Consider the following 17,134-nt stretch of genomic DNA (forward strand, 5'->3'; position numbering starts at 1 on the left):
ACGAAGAAGATGAGCAGAAGGACTCTTCTCCCTAAGGAAAACGAAAATATTTGCAAATTAAACTAGAAACTTTAGCCCAAAGCATGAAACTAATATATATGTCAAATCAGATTTTTTATTTATACTAAGGAAACTACAGACCTTGCCTGCTTACTCAGCACAGAATTTATTTCTAAGAAAAGAAATAAATCTACCTCCACAAAAATGTCACTCTCTTTATTCTTACTATTAAACTGCAGAGTGCTCAGCAGTTTCAGCTGGCCTATGTAGCAGTGGGGTTTTTTTTCCTCATGCCTTTGGATATTGTGGATAACATCAGTGAATTAGGCAGAAACAGAACGATGGGCAGTTCTACTGCATTTAAGCTTCCCCACAATGCCCATTATTATGGTATTTGAGTACAGCTATTTCAACAAGATGGGCGACCAGCAAACAGATCTTCACATAACAGAAATGGATACAAACTTTATGCACTTAATTTTAAGAGTTTGTGTGGGATTAATTGTCTGCTTAGAATTGTGCACATGAATATGTTTCCTTTACAGCCATGACTCCGGAAAACTTCCTCTGAAATGGAACGAGTGCTGTGCAGTACGGGTCCTTTAGTTTACCTCTTGACTGTGACTCCTCTTGCACCTACATACAAGCACATCCCGACACAATTTGGATCAACTAGGACTGATCCCTGGCACAATCCCTGGAAGCTCAGTATCATTCTGAAACCAAATTTTCCCATCCAGATCATTTAGCTTTTTGCACACGTGCAGCAGTAGTATCTGGCATGTCCGGGACAGCAGTGCTACATGTGTTACTTAAACCACAGTGACATCACCATGTTACATGCACTGAGGTTACTAGTAAAAGGTACTGATATAAATACTTCTTTGTAAACAGAGATAACAGAATTCCAAATTCCTCTGTATCTGGAAAAAAAAGTAATGCCAGAAATTAGGGGCATCAGTGATTTACTGAAACACACTGACTATAGCACTGGGCCCAGGAGACAAACTTTTTTGTATCCAATGGCAAGATTTTCCCACAAATATTTTCATCGCTTTTGAAAGCAAATGTGTAATGTCTCTTGAAAACCCTGCTGATAGCAAGATCCTGCCAGCAGAAGACACGCAGTCAAGCTGGGCTCTGGCATTTCCCAAGGCAGATTTGTTCCAACTTAACTTGGGAGCTGTTAGGGAGGCAGCTTGCCCAGAGTTATTGAATAATCTATTACAGCGTGCAATGGGGTTCATAACCGATGCCTTGCAACACAATGGCGAGTGATGGCAACCAAACCACTGCTTCTTCTTTAGGTGGTTCCATCTCCCTGATAAGACTGTCTATATTAGTAAGTGAAACTGGGCAAGGAAGCACTCCCGGGAGCTGAAGCTGTTGCCTTTACCACTAGAGCATTACAGCAGTCCCTGGCACAGTTTTAGCCCTAGACAGCCCTCCTTCCCCCCGAGGGCTCCTAGGCACAGTTTGGGAGTTTGTAGGGGCCAGAGACCTTTCCAGCAGATTGTTTGCTTGTGGCCACCCCGCTCTGGAGACTGAGCTCAGTGGTATGGACACATGCTGTGCCGTGCTAGTTTGTCTCAGTGCCAGAGGCATCTCTGTGGTGTGTTTACTAGAATAGACATAGCCTCAGCGTCTCAGTCAGTGAGCTATTTAGTATGAGGTCTCTACCTCTTCAGCTTGATGTATGAATCTGGATGCCAGAGCTCTTTCCAAAATGATTTAAAACTGACACATTGCTTAGGAAAGCTCATGTTTCAAAATCAGCCTTTTCCCTCTAAAATAAAAGTAATGGTAATCAGACTAGCTGATTTATCTGAAAGAATTTCAGCTTTCCTTGCAGTCCATGCTCTCCATAGCCATAAGCGAGAATCCTGACACAGGTTGCTCAGAACTACAGCTACTTTGATAAAGATCGTATCTCTTACACTCACTGTTTCGGTGATAATTTTTTTACAAACAAGATGCACACTAAGGTGCTCTCAGCAGCCAGAATCTGACACGATTAGGGCAAACTCTGGCCTTCTTGTCTAGCAATGAAAATATGCTCTGGGATATGCACAGTCTTTGGCAAGCCTAGATAATGTGTAAACAGAACTCGTAAAAAGCTGCTGTGTCTCATAAAAGGTACTTCAGTTTTAATAGTTTCTTTAAGAATCAATATTTTAATTAAAGTATCCTTAATTCCAAACAGAGGTTATTAAATGAATAGAGGTGGTACTAAAAAAAAGTGGGTAGGAAAAATTATAGTAGAGTATGAAAACAGAGATGCTCTTAATAATACTAGCTTCTGTTCTTGAGTATCGAAGGACTGACATTACCACATCCTTCTATCTAGAAAGAAAAACCTCAAACACCACCATTTTTCAAAGTAGTAGTTTTGGTATGTTGTGCTGCCTATTAACCGATGACATTAGCAATGGTGCTTTTTGTGAATGAGCTGTATCTATTTCTTCGTGCAGTGCCTACAATGCTTTTTCTGTTCTGCTGCGTAAGGTGCGAATTCCTGGGACGAGCAGCACATCTCACGGTATCACATATCCTGCGAGCTACATATTTCATCTGAGAGCGGGAGTTTTACTTCCATTAGCATGCAGCCAGAGGTAAAGTTTCATCTCCAAAGCTACATTTAATGTCAGTAGGGTAAGCGCATTTGAGTTGACATCCTAAATCCACTTCCCAGCTGATCACTGAAACAGTTTTGTTGTTTAAAGGCCACTCAATTCGTATGATTGGAGAGTAACAGTCATGGATTTTACTTGCAATTTTACACAGCCAAGATTCTAAATCTCTTTGGAATCTAGGATTTCCCCTCCCCTTTCTTTTAAGCCTTTGTTTCTAACACCATTTGTACACAGAAACCTGAATTTTGTTTGCAAACAAAATGCTGTGGTAGGGCTCTGGTAAGCGGCAAGACAGCAACAGCAAAATTGTGCTTGTGCTCTGCCCTCCTGTTCCCCTCTCTGGCCTCCAGCAGACATGGTGCCTTTCTCACCCATCTGTTACTTCTCATCATGGACACAGAGGGATTCGTATCTCTGCTGTTCTTTTTGTAAAGAAGTCGCCTATACGCTGTATTATATTTCAGACATCAAAGTGACCACTGGGAGTCTAGGCTTGTGCCAACAGCTATGTCAGTTTTAGGGTAAGCGCTGGCAACCTCAGCACCATACAAGCAGAGGAGATGACACTGGCACCCAGCCTGGCCTGCACAGCAGTTATTTCTGTACACATGAAACCACTTGCAACAGCAATATAAGCTCACAGTTGCTTTTATCTGCACATCAGCTCATTCCATTCAGCATCTTTCCTTTTTGTAACATGAAGTTCACAATTTTCCTGCATTATCTAAAATCCGGGAAATATGTTTGTTCATGGAACCTACCAGCTACTCTCCCATCTTAATTAAAGTATTTTTGTCTGAGCAGCTGGCAATCCATTTATTCAGGTAGGAAAGCCCAGAGCATATTTAAATAATGACTGAACCCAGTATAACTTTCTGAACCCCTTAATACATTGCTATAACAAGACTTGTGGTTTAATATGCAAATGACAGCATGTGAAGTGGACTGTGCCCCTGAAGAAGTCAGGAAGGCAACCTTTGTCTGCAGCAAATTGCTGGGATGCAGAATTTCTTCTTTTTGTTTGTTTCCAAAGATGTATTTCCCCATATTGGGAAATCTGCCTTGCATTAATAAAAGGTCATGCCTTTAGTAAACCACTTAACTATGGGTTTTCTTTTTTTCAGTTGTCCAGTTGTTTAATAGCTTTATAACTTTGGAAACTGTTTGTAGAGGTAGAGTCGCTATGATGTATTCATATCCTCTCCATGGTCTTTATGCCTTGGCCAAAATATTTTTCATCAAGTAGTCAAGAAACATGAGGTCCAGTGAGGTGAAAGGCAGGAGAAGCGAGCACAGAAAATCTTGTGAAAGAGATGAGAAAAAAAATCCCAAAGCCTTTTTACTACAGATAACTGGGGAGAGGACTTGTTGATTTGTGTATCTCTTTAAAATGCCACCACTACATTTGCCAGAATTTTGTTTTTATTTTCAACAGGTGCAAGTTGGCTTTGTAAAAAGCACTATTTCTTGCAAACTTTGCCTATTAGTTATCCTTAAACCACTACTACCAGAGAGGAAACTGGAGCAGAAGTAGTGAGTCTGAAAGCAATAAAGGACTATATAAATAAGATCTTTTGAGGGGGAAGTGATCTCACAGTGTTATAAACTGTGAAGTTATTTTCCATGACAAAGAATTTATTTAGGCAGACGTAAGAGGATTGGGGGATCAACAGAGAAATGTATCCAAAAGCATTATGTTGCTCAGTAAACAATATTAACTCTCTGCTCCCCCTACCATGCAACATTCACATTGTTCTCAAGCAAACCTATTCATGTGTGTAAAATACAGTAAGCATGGGGCATATAATAAGTGGAAAATAACATTCATCTGACCACACTGAACAAAACAGAAACTGAATCAAAAGGCTGTTCCTGAAGAAAAGGGAGATTGTTAAAAGAGAAAAGCAACAACAAAAAAACGGAGAGACGAGATGTAATCCTAACATCAGACACACTGATGACAGCAGGATGATTTTCTACTCAATACTGGCCAATGCTGCTTAACCAAGGTTTCAAAATGTTCATGTATTTTCTTTCCTTCTGTTTATTGTTTTCCCTTTGAGATCTGTTTAGCTAAGGGTGGATGTATGGTAGAAACCCAGAAGTTTTGAAAAGCACTTCTTCATAAACCAAAATGGAAGTGAACTTTGAATGTAAGCCACTTCCTTTCCCCGGAGACAGTGCTGCCTGAGAACAAGAAGGATCCTTTTCCCGCTCCTGCCGGAGAGCTGCCAGAAGTGTATTTGCTGCATGTACCTCATGGGGTAATAGGTGAAAGCCAAAAGTACTATGGCATCCTCGATCAAGGTTGTTCTGTATGCTAGGCAGTATAACTACTACAAAGAATTGGAGGCTTTGTCACCTTTATTCAGTACAGTCTTTGACTCCTCGGTACACATTTCTTTTCGCAACCACTTCCTCACTCAGTGCACCACTCTTGTAAACTAGATACCAGAGCTCTGTGTCTCCTGAAGCCCTGCGAAGACAAATACAGCGGAAAGCTTGCCAGATGCTCAAGGCCCAAAGAGCAACTCAGGTGTCATGAGCAGGCATGGACACTCTCCAGCAGAGGGGCTGGATCCATCAAAGACCTTCACTCAAAACAGCTGGTTCTTAGCATGGGTAAGCTGCTCAGGATTTATTTCCCTTGAGGGCTACTGTGTAGGACAAATGTAGGCAGATTTGCACAGTGACAAATAACAGAAGTACTCCTCATGCAAAGGTCATGTGCTCTGCTTAAGTTTACGTCACTACTCCAAAGTACAAGAATACTAAAGCACACTGAAGAAAAAAAAATGACGTTTCTTTTAAGGTGAAGAAAACAACTTATTTTTATGCTAGCCTTGTTCTCAGTCTTACTGAATCACTTGAGCTGAGATATTCCAAAAATACTCGGGCTGAGGAAAACAGCTGACCTGAAAAATTCCAGCTCAAACGTTAAAAGTTTCACAAATACCCTGAAAACCAGGGTACTACAATGGGAACTGCTGGGCAGTTTTCCTAATTGGCGGTGCTACCAACCTATTACATAGTCAGGACTTTACTTTTTTTTTTAATTGCAGATTACATTATCAACTACTCTCTAGTGAACTGAAAATGAGCAGAAAAATAAAGAGGAGGGAAGCAGAAAGGAGGCAGAGGGCAGAGCTGCTGGCTGAACTTGGACAAGGCCTGTAAGATTGTTCCGTGGTCAGTCTGGGAAGTGAGAGACACCAAAGGACATTTTCTTGTGTCTGCCATGGCCTTACAAAGCTGTATCAGATGCATGCACATGCACATCACTCCAACACAGAAAGTTTTTGTAACATTGATAGCCTGCATCTCTACCAAGGCCATGTGCCTGAAACCCACAGCCAGTCAGACTGCCGCTTAAACGCGAGTGGAGCCATACAGGCTGTCGAGATAAAATTATCACAGTCATATTTCAGCAGATGAAAAAGAAACCTGAGATGTGTGCTTGGATTAGATACAAGGAAAAGGATACCTGGAAAAGCAACAGGCAATTTTATTTGTATGCCAAAAGGAAAACTGGAGCAGGTTTCACACAGACTGACCTTTAGAGACAGAGGAGGAAAACAATTCCTTCTTCCCAGGCAGTAAATGAGCATTTCCAGAGCCACATGATGACAGTGTGGTCAGGACTGTACCTCAAATCTGTCTCTGGGACCATGAGGATCTCTCAGCACTGAAGTCTCCTCTCCTAATTCATCAGACGAATTTAAAGTCTTTCTGCAATGACACATGTAGGGCACACAAGATCCTGCTTAGAAGCCCATTTCTGAACGTACGGTTTGCAGTTCTCAGAACAGCTCCAATGAACTGAAAACTGGTGGAGGCTTAACAGCTTGACTTTTTATTTTCTGCTAACTCCAAAATTAAAAACAATAAACAGGTAGCTTGCAACATGTTCTTAGCTGCTTCAATGCAGTTGTGTGTGCATGAACTATAAAGGAAAGGCAAAGTTTTAGAATTTTTAAGTGTCCATTGCTTAATAAATAGTATTACAGAAGTTTTAGTACCTTCAGGCAGGGAAAGACTAGATTCAGAATTGCAATAATGTATTTAATTTCCTGGGGTCATAAAGTTAACTATGAAGTTCTCACATCAGGTCCAGAAAACTCCCAGCACACCAGAAACTCTTTACTTCACAATGAATTACAGTCAGATAGATCTGTCATTTGGAAGATTATAATACCAATGTCCTACTCAACAATCACACTTGTACAGGATGTTGCTTTTAAATTTCTAAGTGGGTTTTTGCACCACTTACCTTTAGTAATGTGTGATCCTATCTTTGGACTGCCTGTTACACTAGTATGAAGTGATACTCCTTTACCAAGGGTTCAAATTTTATTTGACCTTCCATTCTGCCCTGGACGGGTGAATGAATCAGACTGTCAATTTTGTAACAACTAGTTGAATTTTACTTTGAATAAGTTTTCCAGCGGACATTCTTTTCCAAGCATTTTTCCATGAATTTTCAATAGGGTCTGGCTCATGAATTGCATATGACAGCACATAAGAAGGATAAATTACAAGTACAACGTTTGATAAATAGGGTACAAAAGATAATGAGCTCTCCTTTAATAAACAGCTGAACTGCAAGTACTAAGGTCTGGCACTGAAAGCAAAACAGGAGAAACTTGGTAGAGAGAGCTACTTTAATAGTGTGATTGTCATGCACACTTCTCCATGGACTTCATTCAGAATTACAGCTGCTCAGAATCTCTGAAAATCAGACACAAAGGGTAATATTGCATTTAAAACTATGGAAACTATGTGTGTAACACACCGTCTTCCACTACCAGTATTTCTAGAGCATGAAACAGGGTTATTTCATGAATGAAAAATTAACTAATTTATGAATGAATGGACGACCTTTCCCAAAAAGCCATTAGGGCATCAGGAAGGTGGGAGGTTCTTTTCCTAAGCCTCAGACAGTCTGATCTCTTTTGGGGTTTGACCCCATGAGGGAGACTAAAGCACAAAGTAGTCTTGGATACCTTCACTTTGGTCTCCATCAAAGACCACCTTCCTTCCCTGCCCCACAATGACATGCAACCAATCTGGAAGCACAGAGCATGAACCACAGATTTTTTTCACTACAATGGGCCTCAGGGTGGCATCAGAGGCAAAACAGATTTGGTTGAAACCGTAAAGCACTCATGCTATCATCATGCTGGTGTGATAGTTTCAGCAAAGTTTCACTAGACAAACTCAGATTTAAATACGCCTGTCATTTTAAATACTGCTACGGGAATCACAACTGCTGTATTTTCCAGTATAATGAGTGCAAGGGATTTAGGTGGGAACCAACTATTCATTACAAAGACTTTTCTTCCCTGGAGAACTGCAATCTCTTTTGCCCAAACTTTAGCACTTAAAAAATAAGATAATTTACAAGTGTTAAATCTGTTCTCTCCTGCTGCTTTTGCCACTTCCTGCAATATTTGGAAAATCTTGTTCTTTATTTAAAAGCTAAGTTATCAGGTGTGGCTATTAATTCCCCAAACCATCCCGCTTTTTCCTATTTTTGGCTTACATCAACAAGGGAATTTAAAGTGGCCCAGACTGTACCTCCATTCTTAATGCAGTGCATTTGCCTCAAAACGACTGCAGGCGTGCAGCTGGTCCTTTCCCTTGCCCAGTTTTCACTCCAAATCAAGGGAGCTGAGGGTGAGATATCCAGGGCAGCAGAACAGTGCTCTGCATCACTGCCCAGTGGTGACAGGGCTCTTAATAACAATAATTCTGCTGCAAAAGCAAGAGTCAGACCAGACACCCTCCTGGAAAGGTCTCCTGCCCTACCATCTCCATCACGAATGTGCACCACCCAGGGAATGTTCCTGCTTCCTCCTTGAGCTGCCCAGGTACAAGGCAGCTCTAAGCTGGTTTCAGCTTCAGCAGCTGCTAAAACAACATGCATCATCACTGCACACAGCGCGGTGGTAAGTGAGCTCTGCAGCTCCTGGCTGGTGTGGGAGCACATCTCACCAGCCTGGGGAAAGGACAGAGGGGAGCTCATGTGGCCATCTTGCAGATACATGCCCTGCATCCAAACGTGGAGTGGGGACACCACGTCTTCACACAAGCAATTCAAAACAAGATTGTTTGAAGCTTTTTTCATTCCTGTTTTTCCTTTCTCTTCTTCTGTTATCAGTAACATTTACAAGTATGTAAGTCTGAAGCCAGCCCAGGAATAAAGCCTTGTGAAGAAACGATAGCTCAGCTAGATTTATCACGAGTTTTTTCCATTTGAGAAATCTGCTTACAGTGACCACAGATCCTGACTGTGAAAATGTCTAAGCAGGCAAACCTCTTGCCCATAAGGAGTTCTGTTTAAATGAAGAACCACCAAGCACACTGTGGACTTCCTTTAAAGACAAAAGCTTGTAGAAATGGGGCCAAAATATACACTCTCATATGCGTACAGATACATGTATGTACATATGTATATACACATGTATGCATGTTTACTCACACGCTAGAGGTGCCTTAACCTGGAGTCACCCAAACTAGTATATTTGAGCTTTTCCTTTTCAAAATCTGTGACAAGAATGTGATGATGGAAACTTCAGGTTTCAAAAGCCCAGAAACATCTTCAGTAAAAAGGCTTTTCACATCATCTTTGTACTCAGTGTACAGTATTTAAAAAAATATCATTTTAATAGCTGACTCCTTATAAATGATTAATATATTGTATTGCACGTAAGTGCCCTCCTGTTTCTAGGAACATCTAGTTGGGTAATATTCTCATTTGTGATTCATATGCATGTTCTTTTATAATTACAGTGAAATGACAGTTTCTGGGGAAGTGGTTTTTAAAAGTATGTTGGGTGCTACAGGAGAATATCAAAGTATAATAAAACTTACATGGGAAGCAAAAATGATGCATGCCTAATGGCACCAGCTTTAACAATGAACGGAATAAACGCACGTAATTCTCAACAGGATGGATTGAATTTTTCATCCTAGCAATTAATTGCAGAAGACTACATTCAAATGAACAGGCTAAGGAGATAAGCTTGCACGTATCGCCATAACCACTTGATTCAAAAACATATACATGTACGTGCCTGGGTTCCCATCAGCACAGAAACTCTCACTACAAATGCCAGCACAGATCTTTACACATAGTGTTTGGGATCCTATAAACAGAGTAAATGCACGTAAATGTAGCCTCAGCAAATAGCAACGATTAAACCCAGCAGTCTTCATCTCAGTGAGCAGAGAAGTGGCCAGAGCAGCTGGAATGACCTGAAGTTCAGATCCCAGCATTACCAAGAAGCAGAAAACAACTGCAAAATATGCCAGATATGGCACAGCAGGATCTAGTCACCTGTTGTGTCACTTTAGTGAGGGAAGACATTGAGGTAATGGCTGGGAATGACATTTTGCTTGGCTGTTTGAAATTAAAGGAAATACCTTCTCTAAGCATGTGGTAAGCAGAGTGCTGAACAACTCTAACAGCCGATCACCCCCAAGTTCAAGAAAAATTCCTCATAATGACTGCAGCACTTCTACTACTGCTCATGCAGCGCCGGTGGGGACTCTGAACCTCACCTGTCAGTGCTAAAAACTACAAAATAAATGAGTATCAATGTAGCCATCTGCATTTGGAATCAAATTGTTAAGCTGTGGGACTTTGGCATTTATCTTAGTAAAAGTAAATTGCAAGTGTAGTGATCAGCTGGTGAACTGCAGTCTTCCTGGAATTACTTGGTCATCCAGACTGATGACAGAACACACAGGTTAGCTTCCCAAATATCAAATAAAAATTAAAAACTGAAGAGGACAGCCTAAGTCTGACTTACACAATTGAGGCAATGAGCACAGAACAAAACACGTCAGAAGTAAAGGTTTCTTCCAGAAAATTATACAACCAGAATTAATATTACATATTTGTTCAGAATATAAGAAATGCAGCAAGTAAAATATTTTAGCTATGCACAGCTTATTTTTTAGTAATTGCACTGAAAGGCAATGCTTTAAAGGCAATATCCAAATGCTCCTTTAATACAGAGCTATATGGACCTTATTTTGCCAAAATAAACTAGAGAACCGAGAAATCTTTGCAGCTTAAATTACTCTGAGATTTCTGTATAGCCTCATTGCAGAAATACTAACCTGCAATGTAATGTGAGAAAAGTAGCAACTAAGGAGATTCAGACTGAATGTCTGCCTTCATTCCCAGGTGAACAGAAAGCTCCATGACTTGTGTCCAAATATTTGAAAAGCATCAGTACAAGAGAGTGACAGGTATTAAAGACACCCCCCAGCCTTCCCCAATTACATGAATTATCAGATTGAAGAAAGCCAGCTTCCTTCTTTCCCCCTGCTATGGTATTTACTTCCATTCCCCTCAACAGCAATCTAGTCTTCCATGGGATGTAATGGCACTTGAAAACCTTTAGTATGAAGGTCATGACTCAAAGGCTAAAAAATTATTTAAAAAATCTACTACCAATATCAATACAGCAGTTTAAACATAATCATTATGAAGTCTGTGTAACTGTTTGTGTATATGAAGGGCTTCAAGGGGATGGAAAATGTGAAAGATTTTCTCTGATGCTGCTTGTAGTAAAAGTGGATGTTGTGCAAGGCCCTGCCTGTGGGACCAGCTCCCCTGCTAGGAAACACTACTCTGTCACTGGGAGAGATACACAGGCGAGACTCTCCAGCTACGCCTCAGTTGTGGATATCAGGAGCACTGCCAGGTCTTGCCGTCTATGCCCAGCTGCCACCAATGCCGTGCCATGGGCAGAACCAGGTGAGACCATCCCCATACCCTGCCCTTGGGCTGTACTGGGGGGAAATCCAGAAACACCAGCAATAAGAGAAGCCCAGTGCATTCAACAGGCTCCTCAGTCTGGGCAGCAGAGGGACAAGGATTGTTGGCAGCACTGTAAAAAGTATCTGCTGTGCTGCTTGCACCCAGGCTGGGAGATGCAAGGGCCTGTTCTCACCACTGCTGTGGGATTGCAGGTAAAGGGCAGCACGTTCCTGTATTTCTGTCTGGCCTCTCAGATGTCCGCTCTCACCCATCCCGAATGCAGTCAGCAGGATCACTCTCTCACCACGTCTGCACACTATGTGACTCCAGTGTTGCCTGGCCTTTCATGTTCTACTGTTACACAGTAAAAACAGTGACGGATTTCTGCTGAGACAACAGTCAGTACAAAGCACTACCAGAAAACCCCCAAGCAAAAGCCACCCCCAACAATAAAAGAGAATTCAGGGCTCACAAGACAAGTCTATGCTGTTAACAGCATCGCGTGAATAACTTAACAGACCTTTTCTACCTCTACCCTGCGTGCAGTAGTTACCAAAGGGTTTTAAGAAGCACTCCAAATGCCTGACCCCAACCCTAAGAGGCTAAAAATCTTAACAGAAATTGCACATGGAATTCCTTTTCTTTCATAAGCTTCAGAAACGCATTCTTTTAAATCCCCAGTGCTCTTCCATCAAACAATGTGGAGGTGAATAAATGTAGCAAAGAGCAAAGGTACTATGGAGCAGATTCTTCTCTGCCTTTCATTGCATTGTTACAGCCACTTGCATCTGTACCATGAGTTCAAAGCTGGAATAGAAACTCTGTCACTGTCTGACAAAGACTTTGTATCAAAAAGTAACCATCCACATTTTCAACAGTATTTTTTCCTCTCTAGGAAGAAAGTTATCAAACATAAATCATATTTCTCAAAGCCACTGCCAGTACCCAAGTACTCCCCACGAAGAGTTAACTGTACCCTACCCGTAGAAATGATGTTCCTCCAATCGATTGCTCTGTTCCCTGCCTCTTCTGCCTCAGAGTGCTCAGGCCAGATCCTGCCCCAGAGAAAAAGCAGAGTCAAAGGCTTGGGATACTCAGAGCCAAGTCCTGGAGTCAGGCAGTGGGAGGATCAAGGATTGCTGGGCTGAAGCAGCATGGAAGGGAGACATAACAAGGTGCACTATTGTTCAACCATCACACACAGGTAATTTAGAGCATCTTAATTTGAAACTGCTGGCCACCATCTGGTGATAAAATAAGGAGGCACCAAGTGAGTTAAAGCAAGCTTGTCCATACCTGGATATTTTACTTGCACTACATAATGAAACCCATCATCACCTCCATTCATACTGTCACGTCTTTCCCAGTTTAGCAGTTTAATACAATTTGTGTTAGCTTTGTCTCTCCTTCGCTTCAATTACAAGATGATTTCATCTTTTGAACAGATTGCAGTGCACACACACATGCATGTAACCTTCCAATTCAAGACACTTCTGACATGAAAGTGCAAAAGAGAGCAGCTAAGACCTACAAAGTTCTGCCATTCTTAAAAACAAGCACAGAACACAGACATTGGGATGAATATGTTAAACAAGGCAGAATTAAAGGGTTAGAAAAAGAAAGGACTCTGGCAGGCTGCCTGCTTCACAGCTCCTATGTGCATATTTATGAATCCTGGGACAACATCAAAATTAGGCCTAGCTGACCTTTGAAAGAATGAATAATTTCCTAACACAGAGAGATGTTTTAAATATACGAACAGCTTTAAACACCCAAAGTGCTCTGCTTCTAATTATTTTTGCTACATATGAAATATTTGAGGAAAATGTATATGGTATCTTTAATTTGTTAATTACCAGCTGGCTCCTACCGCGCATTATTAAGCTACTATGGCAGTGACTAATGCCTCTGACAACACTAAATTACCAACAACATCTTGTGCAGGAATGTGACCTGAGTGGCCTAGAAAGGACTAGCTGCAGGTGTTTATTTTCAGATAAAGATGGTTTATTAACCCAGGTATAAGACAATAAACATTAAATACCACACGCACAAGTCCTGAGGAGGAAGGCTGCGCCCCAAGCCCCACGTGCTGCCTACTCCATGGGCACCACCATGCCCCATGGCTGAAGTAACCCGGACACCTGCGTGTCACGCTGTTTGCTCATGATACAGATGTGAAGAAGTGTGAGCACTCAGGTTTGCTCTCCAGCAGTGCTTCACATGCTGTGGGCTCTACAGCTCTGGCCCCCTGCTTGGTGACTTAGGTAGGGACACTGGACATGCACAGGTGGTGCTGTAGCAGGCACCGATGTTCAGGACTCCTCCACTTCCAGCCTGGTGGTCCCAAAGGCTGCATGCCCACACTCACACAGTTCCAAAGGCTCGGTGTCAGTGCAAGTTTGTGCATCCCAACAGGACCAGGACCTACGCCATCTCTTCATGCACTTCAGTAATTCCCTGACATGAAGCATGCCAGGGAACTCCTGCTGAAGTGAACGCATGCTGCAGAGATTCCCTTCAGTGTCTGAAAGGCAGGGCTGCTCAGCTGCAAGGGATGCCAGGCAGGGGGTCTAGGAGACTCAGGGATGTCAGGGATTTTGCATCAAGGAAGATCAAGATGAAGGAAAAGTGACTGCCCACAAAACCTTCCTCTGCACAGCTGCAGCCCAGGCACAGCCCTTTTCCACTCACCTCTGAATACAAGTCTTTCTTTTTTTCCTTTTTTTTTTTTTCTCAGTCAAAGCATTTGCTGCCAAATTGATTAGATTAATAACGTTTTAGCTTGGACGGGAACTTACACGTCTTAGTAGTGTGTGAAATAATGTTACTCTCCTTTCCAAATCCTCCTGGAGTGGTTAGGAAAGCCAGTCTTTTTTTGCGCAGCTACATTATAAAATTGCTGAACAAACCTATTCTGCTCTAATGGGAAGGGACATATTTTCTTCTCTACCGTAAGTAGGTCAACGAATACATGACGTTGTAAGGACGAAACTGTTTTCCTCTGTCCTCTTCCCTCTAATGGCAGTTTCAAATCATTTAAATTTAACTATGTTTCTAGTGTTAACTATAACATCATTGTAAGGTTATTAACAACTGATATATCGGTGGTCCTAAAGTCTGGATTTTGTGCTTCCCTGCAGGCTTATTCTAGCCTCAGGTATACATACGGAATTCCTACACAGGGCATGTCATTGCACAGTTAAGAAAAGCTGGCAAAGAAATTTGGATGTGAAATGCAACAATACATTAAGAGGCACAAAACTTTAGCTCTCAGCTCTGAGATTTACACTGAGCTTTTGCATCAATGTGATCTCTTTTGGGGGATGAAATTCTGACCATCACCTACTCTAAAACTAAAGTAGCTACATTGTGAACAGTGAACTTGCTCTGAATTAATACTGGCATAAACAAAGACAAAGTATTTTCAGTGGAACTATTCCAGTTCATAGCACCTGGAGACTTCTCTGTATGCATTTCATTGGGAGGGATTAACCAGTAACTGGAGAAACATTTAACTTGCAGTTATAGCTATCTGAATACTAAATGCAAATTAAAGGCCATGGGCAACAAAAAAATACATCTGGGGGGAGAACACACACCCCCAAACAGAAAAAGGAAAAAAATTACATTACACTAAAGAGAATATAAAATGCCTGAAGTCTTATCAAATGTAATTTAAAAAATTAAAATGGGTGTTGCTTTTTTACTGACTGCCTCTATTTTAGAACAGATGGCGTAAATTGGTTTTGTTGACATGACCTGAAAAAAGTAAAAATTAATTAATTCATCTCACGTAATGCCTGTTGTAAACTCTCACTCACCCACACGAGCACTACAAAGGCCACCTCCTGCACCAAAATGTTTGCCATAGCAAAGGTTACACGCTCTTACAACCCACTCCTTGTATCCTTGTCCTGAAAACAACAGGCCAGCCTAGGACAGTAAAGCTAAAGCACATACAAGTGGACACCACTCTGTCTTCAGTGTGAAATTTTTACCCAATATAAACCCATGACTTCAAAGGGGACTCAGATTTCATCCTAAGAATCCAATTACGTGTTTCAAATTTAGGATGGACTGTCAAGTCCCAGCTGACAAAATGATGTTCCCAAGTATTTCAGGACAATGATATTTGAGCTGAAATGCAAAGCCAGCTGTTTATGCCTTAACCACTTACCTAAGGAACATTTCAAATGAGAAAATTATATGATGAGTAAGTGCCTCTGCACCTCAGCAAAATGCATCCCACTCTGCAGGCAGATTTTTCCAAACATAATTTAGATAGCATGTCTTTCATTAAGACAAGAATTCCATGTGCAATATTATCACCAGTATCACCAACTCATTAAGGATGGTAGAAAAGATATGTAATCCACCTCCCACTGTGAGATAAAGTCAGATACACTTCATTCGTGTTTATTAAAGCCTTGTCTAACACCTCCAGTGATGGAGACTCCACAAGTTCCACTGGCAGTGTATTTCAGACATAATGTCTTCCTAGGGTTTACCTCACCTTTCTTGCTTCACTTTAGACCCATTTCTCTTTGTCTGTGGCACAGACTAGAGATGACTGGCCTTCTCACAATAGCTGGTTCTCTGCTATCTGTGCTTGGAAAACTGCCTGCCTCCTACTTGCTCCCCAGCAGGCTGCTCTTCTTTAGGCACAGACTATGTAGATCTTTCAGGTTTCTCTCCTGGTGCATGTTGTCTGGATCTCTGGTCATTTTTACTGCCTTCCTCTCCACTTCCAAAGTGGCCAGCACTTTCTTGAAGAGCAGTGCTCCAAACCAAACACAGGAATCCAGCTAAGCACTCACCAACACGGAGATTGCTCCTACGGGCTGTACTCCCATATGCTTCCCAACATCATGCCTTTCTTTTTTTCCTTTTCTATTGTGCAACAGCTTGACATTGCCAATTCATGTTCAACTAGAGATCCACAGTAATCCCTATACCCTTTCCTGAAGAGCTGCTGTCTCACCAGTTGTTCCCCAGCCTGTACTGGTATCAAGAGCTGCCAGCACACAGTTCAGTGACGCCTCTGGAGCTACACACCACCACTGCTAGCCTCTGTGCGCCCGGTGAGCCAAGCGTGCCCTTGCGATGCTGCCTCACGAAAGGCATTGAGTTGCGTGTAGCTCTTAATTAGCACACAGTGAAAAATACTGGAAATCCAGCAAGGCCCAGGACAATATTTGCATAAACCTTCCCTCTTTTTATCTGCCTGCTCAATCCACCAGGGGCGGGGTAGAACAATTAGGACTATTTCTTCCAAGGCAGAGATATCCAATTTTATTTCTAAGCTCTATACTGAGTCTGTTATGTGTGTGTATATATATATATACATATAGTCATGCCTAATACAAGCCCAAGCAGTCATCTACGATGGTGTACAACAAAAAAAGTATAGGACTAATGACCTTTGAAATAGGTATGGTCAGACCTGGCCAGGCTGAGGTTGCTTTCTGGCAAAGCTTGGTTTCTCTTGGACATAACACAATGAATGACTTCTTTAGTACATTACATGCCCACTTACAAAAGCTGAGGCTTTGTGCACAAGGAATTTATTTCCACCTTGAGGAAAAGTGAGTGGCCTGAAAAATTGCCAGTCTATCTCCTTACTTTATGTCTTTTTCACAGAGAATACATTGTTTCAATGTGGGTGACTATTAAACAGTGTAACAGCAAAGATTAGGCCCATTCCTCCCAAGCTGCCACCAGATTA

At 41.7% G+C, this 17,134-nt stretch overlaps 1 protein-coding gene across 3 annotated transcripts in view; it reads right to left on the reverse strand.

The window, feature by feature from the left end:
• Positions 1–17,134, reverse strand: part of DTNA (dystrobrevin alpha) — a 234,311-nt gene that overhangs the window by 165,673 nt on the left and 51,504 nt on the right. The window contains exon 1 of one of the 3 annotated variants that reach the window (XM_037380457.1): positions 12,388–12,455. The exons of the other annotated variants lie outside the window; for them this stretch is intronic. The gene's annotated coding sequence lies outside the window, so the exon portion shown is untranslated. Of the gene's footprint in view, positions 1–12,387; positions 12,456–17,134 lie in introns of those variants that run through there. 3 annotated transcript variants of the gene reach the window in all.

This window comes from Falco rusticolus, chromosome 3, assembly GCF_015220075.1.
Source record: "Falco rusticolus isolate bFalRus1 chromosome 3, bFalRus1.pri, whole genome shotgun sequence".
Taxonomy (NCBI): Eukaryota; Metazoa; Chordata; class Aves; order Falconiformes; family Falconidae; genus Falco; species Falco rusticolus.